Source organism: Lycorma delicatula, chromosome 2, assembly GCF_047948215.1.
Source record: "Lycorma delicatula isolate Av1 chromosome 2, ASM4794821v1, whole genome shotgun sequence".
Taxonomy (NCBI): domain Eukaryota; kingdom Metazoa; phylum Arthropoda; class Insecta; order Hemiptera; family Fulgoridae; genus Lycorma; species Lycorma delicatula.
Window position 1 is genome coordinate 237508292 of NC_134456.1, and position 13605 is coordinate 237521896.

Consider the following 13605-nt stretch of genomic DNA (forward strand, 5'->3'; position numbering starts at 1 on the left):
AGCGCTTTCGGAGTCACTTCTCCATCATCAGTAATTTTATTGAAGTTCTTAACTTAATAATATGTGTATAAATTTTCTATGTGTAACTATAATTAGCTTTAAATTACAATTGTTATGTTCATAATTGTCGACCTTCAGATAACAAAATAATTTATAGGTTAATAAGAATGTAACGTCATATCCGTAAGATGTTTTCGACTATTAATTGTCGATTTAAAAATCCGATCTGAATAATTAAAAAAAAAAAATATGTTCCAGACCTGTATTTTTAGTAGTTTAAAGAAATTTGAGGTAAAAGGCAAAAGATTGAGGTCGAAAAACATTATTTTATGTTTAACATAAAATCACTTTGTTATATGGATAATAAAACAAAATGAAAAACATTTGGATTTTGGACTTTTTCTTAACTGCAGTAATAAGCCCTCATTGAGATATTTTCAATGATATGTGATAAGCGGTACTTATTTTCATCGGTTCCAGAGTTGTAGCCGAATAAAACTTTAATTAATGAAATATTTTTATCTCACAAGGGGAAGGGACATCGGTTCGAATTCGACTTAATTTCTTTTTTTTTAATTTAAATATATTGATTTATTAATAATTATCAACCTGTGATTGTAAAAAAAATTACAAAAAAAAAATGAAAAAATCAGAAGTAATTAGTGAACTAAACCAGTACTCGTACTTTTAAAAATGTATATAAGTAATTTAATAGGCGTACAAGCAAGTCATGTGTTGTACACATCAGACTTTTTAAATTTGTATTTATATATGCATATTTATATGCCCTATGACACTCCCAGTAACTAAAGAATTCCAACGCGGAGTCATACATCTAAATCAGTTCAGCCGTTGAACTGCTTCGGTGGAACATAGATACATAGGCCTTAAATACATTAAACTTTTTTTGGGGAGTCGTGTAAAGAACAAAAAATCAAAATGCGGCAGATTTTAACAAGAAATTAAACGAAAAATTTTTCAATATATAACAGAATTAAATATTTTACAAAAATAAAGAAAATTTAAAAAAGAAAATGAAATTAAACAATTTATTAGCCATCTTAAAAGATAATTAAAAATAAATTTTATCCAAATAAATAATTGAAATAATTTATTTTATAAGATGGCAATTCTAACATTTGATTCCAACAATTAAGTTTTTTGTATCGCATTTAAACATCCTGACCCCCCGTTGGGTAAGATACCCGCTTTATGCCAATCCCGGTCGCCACGCCACCCCCTCCGTTCTTATCCCTGATGGTCTTTACAGGATGTCGTCTTTAGAAAAATGAAAAAATGTCTTTAGATGATAATCGGTTTGACCTCTGTCAGGATGGCACTGATGCAAATGCCTCGGAAAACTTACTCATCAGTGTATACATAACTTATTATCGCCTTCGTTTGGCCTTTTCCAACCACGACCACCTATAATCGATAACCTATAACCGATAGATGAGGGTTGTACTTACGTACAACCCTCATCTATCAATTTAACCGATTCGTGGAAGCGCGATCACCGTGCCTTCCTCTAACACCGAAGGTTTTACACAAAAACGTTTCCTACATTTATCTTCAATTAGACTATGCACTCAGATCATTACTTAATCGAGTCTTTAAACACCAAAAATACTACTTTCGTACCAAAAAAAAAAAAACAAGTGTTGATCGCAACGATTACTTTCTCCTACAATTCAGTTTACTCAAAGTCCTCTTGATTTACATAAAAATGACGAAACAGATTCACAGATTTAATAAGCTTCTAATGAAAACATACCCTATCTCTTTCTGCTCTGGTCCGCTTTCGGGAGCGAGGTCAATGCCTAGACCCTCTCGCATCACAGAGTCTCCAGACATCCGTTTTCATCTTAACAGCGAATATCTCAGCAAAACGCCTATCTTGGCGAAGTAAGTACCCCAGGCGGGCCATTGCATTTGTTCATACCAACCCTGTAGGGGGAAGACACCCGCATTGTGACGTTACCGGTCGCCATACCACCCCCTCCGTTCCAAACCCTGAGGGGCTTTACCGGAGGTCATCTTTAGACCCTCTAACTGATTATATGACAGTCATCAGCCAGGCCTCGGTCGGGATGCCACAGATGTAAATGCCTCGGCAGACATTTGCACCTGTAAAATATATATTAAATTTCACCTTGAACCTATTGCATCTGAACGGCAATAAACATTTAAATATGTGAATGGAATAATACGTGTATATCATTGCCTTAAAATTCTTTATAAATTTTCCAATGAAGAATACGCAGATATCATTTACGTTTATATAGTGGAAACGCACTAATAAACACATAAATAAACTTCGAAATTCTTACGTTTGTACTAATTATCTGCGGACTTTATTCGTATTATTTTACTTAGAATCAAATTCTCAACAAGTTTTGTTTAAAATTTTTGTTTCTTTATTACCAGTTTCACAAAGTTATTTAACATCAATCATAAAATAGTGTATTTTTCGATCCCGAAATTTTGTATTTTATCCCAGCTACTAAATTTACAGTTCTGGGACCGATTTTAATCGATTTTTCAGATTAGATTTCTTATAAAACCGCCAAATTTACCATATTATTAACTCGTTCATCGTTATTTAATGTTTATACTACTTCAATTTTATATCGACGGATGTATAAATCCTTTTCTGTTCAAGAAGCCGAGTCGAAAATAAATGAATGACGCGAACAAACCCGTCTTGGAATATTTGTGCGTTTGGGTCGCGAAAATATTTGAAAAATATATTTCTTATTATTATAATACCGGTTATACACATCTTGTTTCAATTTTTCAATAATGAAATGAGTTCCCAAAGTTGAAAAAAAAAAATCTGTCTGTGTATGCGACCCGCTGAGAACATGCTTACATGATCGAACATTCTACCCGTCAAAAAATCATGATTTTTTTTTTCTTAAATGTATATAAACAAGCAAAAAGAAGAAACACCAACAAATAAGAGCAAAAAGAAAGAACATGCTTACATGATTGAACATACTGCCCGTCAAAAAATCATAAAAATGTTTATAAACAATAAATAATATTAATTTACTACCGTAATTCATTCATTCAATATCTTAAAACACAACTATTTTCGATACAAATAAATCGATACTAAAAATACTATCGATTATCCATTTAGAATCCATTGATATTTTGTCGGAAGGTTAGTTTCGTATTACGATAATTTGTTTCGTAAATTTAATATAATACAATAAACAATAAATAAATTAATAATCGATCGATTAATTTAATTAATTTCGTCGATCGACTTTCATCATTAAAAAAAAACCATTTTACACAAGAGGTAATCAATTTTGGACACCTAATAAGGACTCCGAGGTGCCGCTCGCCAGGGCAACCCGCCCAGAGGGCCTAGCTGCGGAGGCGTGCCATAGACACGCCCTGCACCTAGTAGGGGACGAAAACAAGGCAACCCTCAAATTTTTATAGATGTCATGAAATTTATTCGATAAAAATATAACGTGATTAATAAAGCTTTTTCAATGTTTTAATAGACTGACCCGGTTTGTTTCAGTACTGAGTTAACATGAGAGGAAACTTGATGATTTTGTAAACGGTCTTAATAATAATCCTGTTCTCGTTTAAATTTTGCAGCCGTGTTCTTTTTTTTTTTAAGTAATTATTTTTCATTTAATTTTATAATGTAAAAATGATGCAGAACCACTACCACAAGATAGGATCGGTTTTTGCTCTCGCTATTTAGTAATTATTTCGGTCACCGGTTTTGTGGTATTAAGTTCAAGACGAAGATACAACGTTACAACGAGGAAACAAAAAGAGAAGATTGCTTAGCGACAAGGATGTATTAAATTCTCATCTTTTTTTAATTTACTTTTACGCGAAGAAAAATATCTTTCAAACTAGTAAAAATTATATAAATTATAATTTTTCAATCTTCAAATATTATATATACACCTTAAAATTTTGATTACAATTTTTATTGTGTAACAGTTTGTACTTTTTATATATTTCTTCAATATTTGCGTACAATTTTGTAATATGTGTTATGAATAATTAAATTTTAATATGTGTTGAGTGAAGTGTTAAAAAATGTATGAATGAAATGTACAGAATGTACTTAGGATATAATCCTCACGGAAGAAAAAGAAGTTTTTTTTTTCTTTAAAACAATGCTACGGATTATAATATAATCAATAACCAAAAACAAATTTTTAATAACAGAGAAATAAATTTTTCAAAACAATAGAATTCATTATACTAAAAAGAAACTTTTAAATTATTTATAAACTTTTAATTTCGTCTACATTTTAAAAATATTTGAAAGTTTTGATATTAACAAAAAATATGAACTGGGTTATCTCAAAGCGAGAAATTATAATACTGGATTTTGATTTGAATATTACTCTTAATTTTTGTATTACAATCAGGAGTATTATCATGCTTTTTAAGGGTAGACAAGTTTACAAGTATACAGTCTTCATTTTAAGTATGTCACCATTAGGATTAATTACATATAACTTATCTATATTGATCTATTTTGATTTGATTTTTGCATATATCTAATGACACTTTTCTAAATAAAAAGAAATTAAAATTCTATAAAAAAAAAAAAAATTATAATGAAATAGTAAACCATTCGGTAAGCGTCTCACATATATCATTTCTTCCGCTCAAAAAACAAAAATTTCTGAATATAAATAAAACTGTTTTTAACAAAACGATATTGATATTAAAAAAGGGAAGACACTACATTTCTATTAACAAAATCTGTTATTAATTTAGAATTATGTTTAAAAAAAAATATGTTAAATATATATAATAAACAATAATAGAATAATATATAATATACAATATATAATATACAATAATAGAAAATAAAATATATTTAGGCGTTCCGTGCAAATGATAGAAAAATTTGTTACAAAACTCTTACCGGCCCGATTTCATTTATTAAACAACGAATAATCATAAGAATTGTATAATTACTGGAAATGAGATTAGTATTACATTTACAGAAATTATAAAAATTGCACGCGAGATACGTACTATCTCCTCATAACTCAAAAACGATTAGCCGTAGATGTTGAAATTTTGGGTTTATGACTGTTCATCTAGTTGTGCACCTCTCCTTTCGATTGCAATCGACTGAACCAAAAGTGTCCAAAAACGCCGAAAATGTAAAAAAAATTGGAATTTGGAATTTTTCTTAATTGCAGTAATAAGCCCTCAATGAGAGCTTTTCAATGATATTTCATAAGCGGTACTTATTTTCATTGGTTCTAGAATTATAGCCAAACAAAATTTTAATTAATGAAATATTTGGATCTTACAAGAGGAAGGCAAGTCGGTTCAAATCAAACTTCATCTCCTTTTTTTAACTATTTTTAAAAAATTTAAATATATTGATTTATTAATAATTATTAACCTCTGATTTAAAAAAAAAATTACGGTAAATAATAAATTCAATGAAAAAACTATGAAAAGATATCAGAAGTTAATACGAAATAAAATGTTATGTACTTTTCATTTTTTTTTAAATGTGCATATGTAATTTAGTAGGCGTACAAGAAAGTCATGAAGTGTCCACATCAGATTTTTTTAATAAAACTGATAAAATAATAAAACAATTTTTTTTTTACGAATTAAGCAGTTAATTTCATGTACACGCAGCCTATTACTAAATTTTATTTCAGAATTTCTTCACTTCCCTTAAGTTAAAAACACAAGAGAAAAAAAACCAATATTAAGTGTAAAAGAATGCAAATGTAAATGGCAGTAACTAGTTAATAAACTGTATTTCCATAGTTCCTAATCCCGAGCTCTATAATATACATATATATATATATATATATATATATATATATATATTTCTCTTAATTTTTGTACTACAATCAGGAGCATTATCAGGCTTTTAAGGGTAGACAAGTTTACAAGTATACAGTCTTCATTTTAAGTGTGTCACCATTAGAATTAACCATTATATATATATACCATATTAACCATTATATATATATATATATATATATATAAACAGCTTGCTAGTGTGTAGAAAGTTTTGGAATGCCGCAATTTTAATTGGAATTTTCAAAGTGAAAACTCCCATTAAAGATACCTCTAGTTCCCTGAGAAAAAGCAAAGCGCCCCCCCCCCCCCCCAAATCTTAACTAAATGAAATATTTTACCCAATGGTCAAAATTATTCTGCAATATTATCAGTAAGTATAATATTTTATTTACAATTAATTAATAATTTATAGGATGACAATAGAGCTAATTTATTTTCCAATTTTCAGCTGTTTTTAGTATATAACAAAGAAGGAAATTTTATAACAATTAAAAATTAACCTCCTACATTTTTTTATTCTCCTTTCCGGGTAATTGAATCAAATATGTATCAAAAAAATTACATCAAAAATGTATTTTAAAAATTATAAGCGTTTGGCTGTGTGATTAGGAGTTTTATGATTGCTTATATAAAACGTGTCCCAAAAAGAAGTATACGCTTTTCATTTAGTATCATTCGCCCATTCCCGCGCCGATTCCATTGAAACTTACAGACCTTTTAACGAAGGTTCTAAAAATGATCTGTGAAAATTTAAACCTTCTAGGATTTATGTGTGGAAGAAATGTTAGGAGAAGACTAATTTGGTTTCAGGAAAAGTATAGGGACAAGGGAAGCAATTTTAGGCCTCAGATTAATAGTAGAAGGAAGATTAAAGAAAAACAAACCAACATACTTGGCGTTTATAGACCTAGAAAAGGCTTTCGATAACGTAGACTGGAATAAAATGTTCATCATTTTTAAAAAATTAGGGTTCAAATACAGAGATAGAAGAACAATTGCTAACATGTACAGGAACCAAACAGCAACAATAACAATTGAAGAACATAAGAAAGAAGCCCTAATAAGAAAGGGAGTCCGACAAGGATGTTCCCTATCTCCGTTACTTTTTAATCTTTACATGGAACTAGCAGTTAATGATGTTAAAGAACAATTTAGACTCGGAGTAACAGTACAAGGTGAAAAGATAAAGATGCTACGATTTGCTGATGATATAGTAATTCTAGCCGAGAGTAAAAAGGATTTAGAAGAAACAATGAACGGCATAGATGAAGTCCTACGCAAGAACTATCGCATGAAAATAAACAAGAACAAAACAAAAGTAATGAAATGTAGTAGAAATAACAAAGATGGACCGCTGAATGTGAAAATAGGAGGAGAAAAGATTATGGAGGTAGAAGAATTTTGTTATTTGGGAAGTAAAATTACTAAAGATGGACGAAGCAGGAGCGATATAAAATGCCGAATAGCACAAGCTAAACGAGCCTTCAGTAAGAAATATAATTTATTTACATCAAAAATTAATTTAAATGTCAGGAAAAGATTTTTGAAAGTGTATGTTTGGAGTGTCGCTTTATATGGAAGTGAAACTTGGACGATCGGAGTATCTGAGAAGAAAAGATTAGAAGCTTTTGAAATGCGGTGCTGTAGGAGAATGTTAAAAATCAGATGGGTGGATAAAGTGACAAATGAAGAGGTATTGCGGCAAATAGATGAAGAAAGAAGCATTTGGAAAAATATAGTTAAAAGAAGAGACAGACTTATAGGCCACATACTAAGGCATCCTGGAATAGTCGCTTTAATATTGGAAGGACAGGTAGAAGGGAAAAATTGTGTAGGCAGGCCACGTTTGGAGTATGTAAAACAAATTGTTGGGGATGTAGGATGTAGAGGGTATACTGAAATGATACGACTAGCACTAGATAGGGAATCTTGGAGAGCTGCATCAAACCAGTCAAATGACTGAAGATAAAAAAAAAAAAGGATTTATTGAAAGAAAATGGCGGTTTTCAAATAAAAACATCAATTTCAGATAAACCATTTTTTATTCATTATAAAATAGCCGGTAAAAATCATGAAAACCAAATAATGTACTGTTAAACAGCTGTTCAAATTGAATAAAACAAGATAATTTTTATAACCTTCCTTCACTTTCCTGTGTAAACGATCGTTAAAACGGGGTTTACAACCGAACAAAATGTTAAATGTTGCGGATGAGCCATTGCATTTGACAATTAGCAAAGTTAATATGATATTTCAGGGCTGAATTTGAAAGCCGTTTTGTCTCTATAAATCCTAGAAGGTTTAAAGTTTCATAAAACCTTTTTAGTACCTTTGTTAAAAGGTCTGTAAGTTTTAATAGAATCGGTGATCGAACGGGTGAGCGATACTAAATCTAAAGCACGTACCTCTTTGTGGGTCACACTGTATATATTATTTATATAACAATAATCGTCTCAAAAAAAAAAATCTTATGTGGAAATTGACTTCCTTGTACGCCTATTAAATTACATTAAAAACACATTTTTGGCTGCACTTTATTTCATTTGAAAGTGAGGTACGATCATCCAATTCTTTAATAAAGTGGCAGTTACACAATCGCATTGTGGTGGACACCACATTGCATTACATTTTTTTTTTTATATCCGTTATCAGCATTTTATATTAGTTTATATATTAATTTTGTTTCACGTCGCTCAAATAGTTAAGTGAAAGCATACCGGAAACGAAACCACGGGCACATCGGTTCAAATCCGACATCAAATAGATATATATTTTTTAACTTTATTTTAATTTAAATATATCGATTTATTTTTAATTATTAAACTCTGTAAAAAATTTTTGATTAAATGAAAAGTACAGAAAATTTTGATTTACTAATAACTTCCGATTTTTTTCATATTTTTTTTTTTTTTTTTTTATTGTTATTTATTGAATTATTATGAATTGTAAAATTATTTTTATAATCTTAGGTTAAGAATTATTAATATATGTAAATTAAAAAAAATAGAAAAATAAATAAAATCAAATATTTCAATAATTAAAATTTCATTTGGCTATAACTCTGGAACAATGAAATTAAGTACTACTTATGATATATTGTTGAAAAGCTCTCAATGAAGGCTTATTATTAACAGTTAACATAAAATTCAAAATCCATTTTTTTGGATTTTGAATGTTTTAGGACATTTTTAATCCATTCGATTGCAATCAAAAGAGAAGATGCACAACTAGATGTTACAACAAACCGAAATCCAAAATTTCAACATCCTAAGGCTAATCGTTTTTGAGTTACGCGAGATACATACGTACGTACAGTCGTCACGCCGAAACTAGTCAAAATGGATTCAGGGATGATCAAAATGGATGGATATTCCCGTTGAAATCTGAAAACCGTAATTTTTAGCGATCACAATACTTCCTTTACTTCGTACAAGGAAGTAAAAAAACAGTTTTGGTGAAAGATTGTAACTTGTCCTGCTACATTACGAAAAGGTCCGACTTCGAAAAGGTTTAAATATTTTATAATTTTACTCAAAAATGTATTGAATTTATAAAAAAACTGATAAAAAAATTTTGCAAAACGTTTTGGAAAACCTTTTATTGGTTTAATTTTAACCTAGCTTTGCGTCACTTGTGTGGTTTGATGTAATTCACCGCTACTTTCTTTGTTAAAAGTTTTCCTTCTTTTTAAAAGATTATCAGGCTAGAGAAAATCTTAATGTAGATTTATTTCTAAATAACCCTAAAATATTATAATTTCAAAAAATCAAGTACCATCATAATGTACTGATGACAGAATTTCTACTGGAAGGAAAAACTATTCTAAATTCTTTTTTCTTTGTATAATAAAACAAGTTATATATCAAGGGTAAACAATTTGTTTCTCCAATTTTATCAACGAGGGTTAGGTTACTTTTAATTAGGTTACTTTTAACAACATAATGCGTTGTTTACATTATTATTAGATTCCATAAATTTACAACACATGTTTCATTAACACATACTGCTATTAAATAATCAACTAAAACTAATTACTATAAATTACGTTTAATTTTTTTTTTAAAGTAAATAATTACGTAAATCAACGAAATTGTATTCTTTAGAAAAATATTTAAGTAAGAATATTTACCTTAGTTAATAAATACATAACCTAATTACAAGAAAAATATTGATGTTATTTACGTCAACACTCGTGCAAATTTCATTAAGTATTTTAGGAAGTTAAGCATAACACAGTTTGCTAAATCAGTAACAAACAATAACTTATAAATAAAAACTGCAGCTGTTTTTTTCTCTCTTCTCTTTGCAAACAGTCCACTGCGACGTGAACGCGAAATGATCGAACTAAAATAATATTGTGCAGGTCAGATATTGCAAGTTTGCAGATAACCTTCACAAAATAGGCAAGTGCTGCTACTAGCGGTCGATATTGAACTAGAACAATTTAGCAAACTTCTTGATAAGTACGAACTAGTAGCAGAAAATTATTAAATTAATGTTAAATTTTGAATATATACAAATTAAAATAAACAAAAGAAAATGATACGGGGAAAAACTAATTTCATTGATTAATTTAAAAAATATTATCCGCTATCTATAATATATTACCGATAGTTTTATATTTAAATTCAAATACAATGTAAATAAATTTAAATATTTTAAAATGACAATTACGATAATAATGAATCCGTACTGTACCAGAAAAATGGAAGATTTTTCAAAAAAAAATCATTGAGACAACAGTCTACAGCATTTTTTAAATTATGATTTTTTTTAAATTTTTTATTAAGAAGGGTAAGTCATCAGTCGTTTGATTGGTTTGATGTTATTTTCCCCGCCTTACTGTTCTGTGTTAATCTTTAACTCTCCACCGGTCCATATTTTACTAAATTAACCTTGATGTTTTCATTTATGACCAGCCTCGTCTCTTTAAATTCTGCCACAAATTTATTTTCATTCATTTTCAACTTAAACTTCTTTATCTCGAATTTTATCAACCTACCCAGTTTTCAACATCTTCCTATAATATCACATTTTAAAGGGTTTTCTGCTCTTTTCCTATCATCCAAGTTCCGCTATCATAATATTCTACACACAAATATTTTAAAGAATAATATTAATATATTATTATTTTTCGTCTACATGAAAATCCTCAGTTGAGTCGGACAGTTCTTAATCTCTACCTGACATCGTCCAGCCTTTATGAATTTAAAAATAAAATAAAATTCTGTAGCTTTTGACAAATTAACTTCTTTATTAATATTTAATCTGTCGTTATCCTTCTTTCATTAACATTTAATTAACTTTCTTTTACTCGTTATTTATTAATTTGAAATCTAAATTTCTTTTCTAAAAATAAATCCTTACTATTTAAAAATATTTTTTAAATATTTTTGGTTTTTCCAAAAAAGGAATAATCTTATCAGCGAATCTTACATTTTTTGCCCTTTGAGAGTTTTCAATATTCAAATTATCCTTCAGTTTTGCTTCTTTCATATATATATATATATATATATATATATATAGAACAACAACAAGGATAAACGACATTCTTGTCCCACTTTTGTCAAAATCAGTGCTCACCTTCTTCTCTTATCACTATTACCAAAACGCGATGGTAAAACTCATTGTCGTGAATCGCTGATTTCGAAGTCGATAGTTCTCGAGTTCGAATCCCAATAGAGGTAGTTGCTTTTATTCGGATTTGAATACTAGATCGTGGATACCGGTGTTCTTGGGTGGTTGGGGTTTAATTTACCACTCGCCTCAGGTACGGTCGGCCTGAGTCTGTACAAGACTACAGTAACGAACAAGGAACGAGACTGCCTACGAGCCTCGAATCCTGAAAGCTGCATCTACTGGGATATCTGAAGACTTCCAGATATTCATAAAAAAATAAAAAGGAAAAGAAAAGAAGTATTTAACGGTAAAAAATGGAATAACAAAAGTTATAATGAAAAAAAAAGAAAGAAAATTGGCGTTACAGGTAAAAAAAAGCTGACAACAGATTTGTAGGACTTTCTCGTCACGCGGCTTGCACACGCATACGCACACAACTTAATTTAGCACGTCAGTGTTACACTAGCGCTACTTGTGGTGACAGGAGGTACTACTGACCCAGTATACCTACTTAGCAATTAGTTTAGAGAATTTTTTTTGGGGTGGTGCGATTTTGCAAATATATCTTTATGCAATTATTATTATTTTTAATTGTTGAAAAATGTGCCTTAGCAAAATAAGACCTTAATTAGAGGAAATCTCGAGTTACTGAGAGTGACCTTGCTCTACATACTTTATATCTCATTTTAAAGGTTTTTCTGCTCTTTTCCTATCATCCAAGTTTCGCTATCATAATATTCTACAAGCAAATATTTTAAAGAATAATCATATTTCTTGTCTACATGAAAATCCTCGGTCGAGTCAGACAGTTCTTAATCTTTACCTTACAGCGTTCAGCCTTTATGAATTTAAAAATAAAATAAAATAGAAAAAATATTAATAAATGAGTTTAAATCGATAACTCACCAAAAAGAAATCCTAATTATAGCAATATCAGTATTCATATTCATTTTAACTAGAAATATAATAGACTAATCCCATATGTATTAACATCAACAAGCCATTTAGCAGTATCAATATCAATCGCCTTATCAAGATGAATTATAATTACAACATACCGAAGAAAAAACTTTACAAATGAAATATTCAAACACATATTACCAAAGGGGACACCATCAGCTATTTCACCGATAATAATCACGATTGAAACTACAGGAAATATCATTCGACCAATTTCATTGGCTGTACGACTAACAGCAAATATAATTCCAGGACATCTACTAATGACACTATTAGGAAATACTTCATCAACTAATATATTAATAATTACACTACCGATCCAGATAATACTAACAGAATTTGAAATAGCAATTTCAATCATGTTCCCTTGACCTTTTAAGTTGAAAATTTAATGGCATTAATGCCTCATATAGAAATAATCTGACCAAGTTTGGTCAAAATCGGTCCAGTTGTTCTGGAGATATAAGGTGATTTAGATTGCGACACCGAACACACACACGTACATACGGAACATCCGGAAAATTTTCATCCGGTTTTTTGGGTTCCTTACGTGTAAAAACATCAAGATCCGGTGAAAACTGTTTACGCCCAAATTTGACCGATTAGTGCTAATTCCCTTCTACAGTGCTAATTAAGAGGCTTCTGTTTAAATATGAATTCTTATCCCGAAAAATTTTTATACGTTTAAATTTTATAAATTTATTTTTATCTTATAAAATTTCTATATAGTTCATAAATAAAATTTTATATACACACAGGCGCTTTCGGGACATTGTTCTATTGGTGAAATAATGAAAATATTTGCGTTATTTTCAGTAGTTAGCATTTTTGTTTTTAAAAAAAATGTTTATTAAGTACAAAAAGAATAATAAGATTTTCTGTCTATTTTTTTTTTTAATAAAAAACAAATTTAAAAAAATGTTATTTACTTTATATTGGCTGTATTTACATAACTTTTTTCAGAATTAAATTCTCTACAAGTTTTATTACTAAATCTTCCGCATTTATTAGTCATTTAACAAAGCTATTGTACTACAAACCTAAAAAAAACTTGTTTTTCGACAGCGAATTTTGTATTTTATGTCGGATATCTTTAAACTTATTGGTGTTACTGTTCTGCTATCTGTTCCATCCTATTTCCCAGCTCAAATTACATAAGAAACCACCACCTTTATTCCTTAATTTGGATCCCAA

At 29.4% G+C, this 13605-nt stretch overlaps 1 long non-coding RNA gene across 2 annotated transcripts in view; it reads right to left on the reverse strand.

Annotated features, from left to right (window-relative positions):
- LOC142319777 (uncharacterized) overlaps positions 1-13605 on the reverse strand; it is a 180695-nt gene that overhangs the window by 16663 nt on the left and 150427 nt on the right. Inside the window, exon 1 of one of the 2 annotated variants that reach the window (XR_012755271.1) lies at positions 9962-10161. The exons of the other annotated variant lie outside the window; for it this stretch is intronic. This is a non-coding gene — a long non-coding RNA (uncharacterized LOC142319777). Of the gene's footprint in view, positions 1-9961; positions 10162-13605 lie in introns of those variants that run through there. 2 annotated transcript variants of the gene reach the window in all.